Genomic DNA, 6,000 nt, shown 5'->3' with positions numbered 1-6,000 from the left:
GGTCTCTTCCCCACCACAGCCTCCTCGAGGGCAACGTGCAGAGGGGGTGAGACTCCTGGCGTGTAGGAAGGATCTTACAGGGAGGGCCTTTCTCACCACCAGCCAAGCTACATCTTGGTGTTTGTTGGAAAGTTCTGGTGATGAGGCATTCTGCCAAATTACTTTGTCAGTCTGCTCAGGCAACCATCCCACAGGATCCACCCTCTCCTTTTCCCTCAGGGCCTTTAAGATGTTACGTGCCGACCACTGCCTGACGGACTTGTGGTCGAAGGTGTTTCTCTGCATAAATTTTCCCACGAGGGACAAGTGGTACGGCACAGTCCAACTACTTGGAGCGTTCCGCGGCATCGTGGCCAGACCCATCCTTCGCAACACCGGGGACAGGTAGAACCTCAGCATGTAGTGACACTTGGTGTTTGCATACTGAGGGTCTACGCACCGCTTGATGCAACCGTACACAAAGGTGGCCATCAGTATGAGGGCGATGTTGGGCACGTTTTTTCCCCCCTTATCTAGAGGCTTGTACATCGTGTCCCTGCGGACATGATCCATTTTCGACCTCCAGATAAAGCGGAAGATGGCTCGGGTGATCGCCACCACACAAGAGTGTGGAATGGGCCAGACCTGCGCCACGTACAGCAACAGTGAGAGTGCCTCACACCTGATGACCAGGTTCTTACCCGCAATGGAGAGGGAGCGTCGCTCCCACACGCCCAGTTTCCTTTTCACCACAGACACTCGCTCCTTCCAGTTTCAAACGCATGTCCTGGTCCCTCCGAACCATATCCCCAGCACCTTCAGGCCGTCAGCCCTGACAGTGAAGGGGACAAAGGATCGGTCAGCCCAGTTCCCAAAGAACATGGCCTCGTTCTTCCCACGATTTACCTTGGCTCCCGAGGCCAGTTCAAACTGGTCGCAGATGTGGATAAGTCTGTGCACCGACAGCAGATCAGAGCGGAAGATGGCGACATCGTCCATGTACAGGGAGACTTTGATCTGAGTGCCTCCACTACCTGGGATCATCACTCCTCTTATGCCCGGATCCTTCCTGATGGACTCAGCAAAGGGTTCTATGCAACACACGAAAAGAACAGGCGAGAGAGGGCAGCCCTGCCTGACTCCAGATTTAATAGGAAAGCTATCTGATTCCCACCCATTGATTGAGACTGCACTACTGATGTTAGTGTAGAGCAGTTGGATCCAATTGCGAATTCCCTCCCCAAACCCCATTTTGGAGAGCACATCCACCATGTAGGTGTGCGATATTCTGTCAAAGGCCTTCTCCTGATCCAGGCTGATGAGGCAGGTGTCCACACCCCTATCCTGTACATAGGCAATCGTATCCCTGAGCAGCGCGAGGCTGTCAGAGATCTTCCTGCCCGGCACAGTGCAGGTCTGGTCAGGGTGAATCACCAATTCCAGAGCGGATTTGACCCTATTGGCGATGACCTTGGACAGAATTTTATAGTCCACATTCAACAGCGAAATGGGTCGCCAATTTCTAATTTCCTCCCTTTCCCCCTTGTGCTTGTAGATGAGGGTGATAATGCCTTTCCTCATGGATTCTGACATACTGCCGGCCAGGAGCATACTCTCGTACACTTCTAGCAGGTCTGGGCCGATCCAGTTCCACAGAGCCGAATACAACTCCGCCGGCAAGCCGTCGCTTCCGGGAGTTTTACTCTTCTCGAAGGACTCAAGGGCCTCAGTCAGTTCGTCAAGAGTTAGCGCTTTGTCCAGACTCTCCCATGTACTGTCATCTAAGACCTCCGTGATAGAGGACAGGAAGGACTGGGAGGCCGTGCTGTCTGTGGGCTTTATGTCATACAATCCGGCATAGAAGGATTTGCTAATCCTCAAAATGTCAGACTGCAATGACTTAACTGAGCCGTCTTCTTCCTTCAGGCTGCTGATCACAGAGCTCTCTCTGTGTACCTTTTGGAAGAAGAAACGTGAGCACGTCTCATCCTGCTCCACGGAGTGGACTCTGGAACGGAAGATGATCTTGGAGGACTACGATGCAAAAAGCGAGGCTTGCTGGCTCTTCACCTCTTGGAGTTCCTCCTTGATATCGACCCCCATCGCCCGCAGCCAGAGCAGATTCTGCATGTTTTTCTGGAGTCGGGACATTTCCCTCTGTTCCTTTCTAGCTTTCTGTGTGCCTTTGAGGATGAAAAACCTCTTGATGTTTCCCTTGATCACTTCCCACCAGTGTGTCAGGGACTCAAAGTGGAGTTTCATGGTTCTCCAACCTTTGTAATCCCTCTTGAGCTCCTCAATGTTCTCTGGGGTCAGCAGTTGCACGTTTAGCTTCCATGCCCCCCTGCCAACCCTCTGGTCCTTCTCTAAGTGGCAGTCGGCCAGTAGGAGGCAGTGGTCAGAGAAGAACACCAGCTTGATGTTGGTGGATCTGACTGCAAATGTGCGGGACACAAACAGGAAGTCTATCCTGAAACAGACGGACCCGTCAGGCCGTGACCAGGTGTATCTACGCTGCGCTCCGTCTGCAGGGTTGCTGAAGACGTCGTGCAGCTTGGCATCCTTAACTGTTTCCATCAGGGATCTGGATGTAGCGTCCAATCTGCTGTCGGCCCTGCCGGATCGTCCAGCCGCATCGATGATGCAGTTGAAGTCACCGCCCAGAATGACCGGCCTGGAGGTCGCCAGCAGCAGTGGGAGCTGCTGAAAAACCTCCAGCCGCTCAGCCCCTTGTGACGGGGTGTAGACGTTAATTAACCGGAGTGGAGCATTCTTGTACATTACGTCTGCTACGAGGAGGCGCCCGCCCACCACCTCCTTAACCTGGGAGACGGTGAAGCTGCCTCCCCGCAGCAGAATCCCCAGGCCGGAGGAACGAGAGTCGTTTCCTCCCGACCAGATCGATGGCCCATGGGACCACCATCGTGACCATTGCCTGTAGGAGCTGAGGTGCAGTATCGCACACTCCTGCAGAAACAACAGGTCAGCTTTGACCTTGGCAAGGTAATCCAAAGTCGCAACACATCGCGTAGTAGATTTAATGCTACGCACATTTATGGATACAATCTTTACACCCATTTTAAAGCAGTTAGTCGCTTACCAAACCTGTTGTCTCTGAGAGTTCCAGACCTTTGGTCTGCTCCTTCATGCCCGTGGTGTGCTCAAATTGCTTCACTTTGGATGGGCTGAGGAAACTGTCCTGAACCTCCCCATTGGAGATGTTCTGCTCGGGTAGCATCTGGGGGTCTGTGCAGAGAGCGGGGTTTGAAATGTCCTCTGTTGGAGAAGCTTCTCCAATCCTCTCCCCCTCTGGGGCGTTGCTGCTCCCGGCTTCCCGGAGCTGGGGTGCGCTGAGCGCCTCACTGCTCCCAGATTCCTGGGGTTGTGGTGCACTGGCCTCTTTGGGTTGTGGGCCAAGTTGGGGTGCGCTGGTCTCCTCATTGTCACCAATGTTCTGGAGCTTGGGTGACTCGTCCTCCAACTCCCTAGCGTTTTGCCGCTTCTTCTGTTGGCGCCGCCCTGGCCCTTCTTCGTCCGAAGAGCTGCTGCTCTTGTTATCCGTGTCGGATAGGAGACGCCTCTTGACTCTTGTCTGGGAAGTGGCTTGGTTTCTTTTTAGCCCCTTCTTCCTTTTGGCTCTCTTCACCAGCTGCCACTCCCCCTGCTGCTTTCCCACTGCTGCCTCCTCCTCCTCCGTTGATTCGCTCTCCTGAGGAGTGGGAGGTTCAGGGGGCAGTGCTGTTGATTGGCTGTCTGCTGCCTCAATTTTTTCCTCCACCTTGTCTCTCTCTGTCCTCCTTTGTCCCGATGTTTTCCCTGGGGGCCTTGGTGGTTGGTGTGATACGAGGCATTTCTTCTGCTTCCCCCTCGTTGGCTTTAGCTGCCTGTGCATAAGTACGGCAACGTTTGGGGCAGGTCTTGTAGAGGTGACTTGCCTCGCCACACAGGTTGCAGCACTTAGCCTGTTTACAATCTTTTGTCTGGTGCCCTTCCTTTTTGCAGTTCTTGCAGAGGACAGCACTGCACTTGGCCGCCACATGACCAGACTTGCCGCATGAGCGACAAAGTTTGGGTTGCCCAGCGTAGACAAGGTAGCCACGGCTTCCCCCGATAGCGAATCTGGAAGGGGGGTGGAAAACGGTTCCCTTACCGTCGGTCTTGAGCGTTACCTTAACCTGGCGTTTACATGTCCAGATCCCCAAATTATCTTTAACTTCAGTGCAGCTCCCAACCTTATCGAAGTACCTGGTAAGGAAGGTGAGCACGTCAGCGACAGGGACGTAGGGATTGTACAGATGCACCGTCGCAACCCGTTCACGATGCAACAGTAGAACAAAGAATGGCTCCGCCGTCAGGATCTTCATTTCTGGCAGGTCTTTCTTTTCCTCAAACACCTTCAGGAGTTTGATACAAGCTGCCACATGCTTGAAGGTCACATCAAAGAAACCAGCGCTGGGGAAATCCTGTAGGCAGTAGATATCCGCAGCCTCAAAACCACACAGCTTGAATAAGATCCTCTTCGTGAAGAAGGTCCTATCCATTCCTGTTCCTTGCTCGCTACCCTTCACTACGACTCGGATGGTGTGAGGTACCCCATGGTAAGGGGTTTGACTGGTTATAGCCATTGCTCTTTCCCTGGCAGAAACGCGATGAAGGTCTCTCCCCTGCCAGGTAAGCATCTTTCACCAAACTGATGATCCTCCAGCTGCAGTTGATGCTCATTCCAAACACGATAGCCACATCACCCAGCAGTTGGCTTCTAAAAGCAGACAGTCATTGATAAGATAAAAACAAAAAAACTGCGGATGCTGGAAGTCCAAAACAAAAACAGAATTACCTGGAAAAACTCAGCAGGTCATGAGGACTCGAAACGTCAACTCTTTTCTTCTCCGCCGATGCTGCCAGACCTGCTGAGTTTTTCCAGGTAATTCAGTCATTGATAAGAGACTGATTTAATCAGCAGACACAGTAAGATGTGTCTGACTTAATTAGGAAATTAAGCAAAACCCAAGACAACAAGCTCAGAGTATTTAGTAAGTGACCATGCACCATACATAATTCACCTAGCCAATCAGAATCAAATTATGCACCACCTGGACCAATCAAAGTTCAGAGATACAACTGGTCAGGCTGTGGGTTTGTTTTAGAATGGGTTAATAAGCAGCAGCTTTCAGTGACCAAGGCACATGCCTCAAGTTTGAAGTTGAAGGTCATAGAGCCTGCTCTCTAGCAGGAGTACAGAGACGAAATCCAAGTGTCAAGTTGCACTGTAAGCAGAACTGGGAAGCAAGAACAGTGGTATGCCTGTAAAGTTGCTGCTCTATTTTGTTAAGTATTACTTTATAACTTAAGTAAAGTTTCCTGAGTTACTTCACCTGACTGTCTCCTGTGGCCTGATGGTTAAAGTCTCAATGAACAAGTAATCTGTGAGTACAGACTTGTGGAATTAGAGTTTAAAATGTACCAAAAAAAACTTCAATGAATTTCCCTCTCACGCTTTCATGTTCTGGGTGCACAGTGAGAAATGGAAACACAGAGAAGAACCCAGCTACAGACTGGGAAACAGATGAAGAGATGGATGTGGGATTGGGTGGTTTGACTGACTGAAGCAGGGAGTAAGCGAAGGAAGGAGAGAGATGGATACTTAATTTACTTTTTATTTTAAACTTCTGATATTTCCAATTGTATTTGTTTTATCTACAGTCTCCCTGAGATTTCATAATGTATAATTTAAATTTTAAATGAGACATTTAATGACAATCTGTTGTCAGTGGTGGTTTCTAACCCCCAACCCCTGACCTCTGCTCCTGATTCTAATCATGGGGTCAAGTCATTTTGATGTCAGAGGTTCTCAGAAACTGATTTACATCCTGGTCCAGAAGAAAGGGTATAGCTTCTCAGTGAATTTATTCCCAGTGAAGGTGTGGAAATGGGACTTGGTGTCTGAACTGTAAAATGAAACTGTCCCAGACTCGTAACTGAGATAAACTCCCACCTTCCCGGGGCTCTGACCAGCAGGGA

Source organism: Carcharodon carcharias, chromosome 19 (assembly GCF_017639515.1).
Source record: "Carcharodon carcharias isolate sCarCar2 chromosome 19, sCarCar2.pri, whole genome shotgun sequence".
NCBI classification, from domain to species: Eukaryota; Metazoa; Chordata; class Chondrichthyes; order Lamniformes; family Lamnidae; genus Carcharodon; species Carcharodon carcharias.
The sequence above is the reverse complement of the archived record's forward strand: the minus strand, read 5'-3'. Positions refer to the sequence as shown.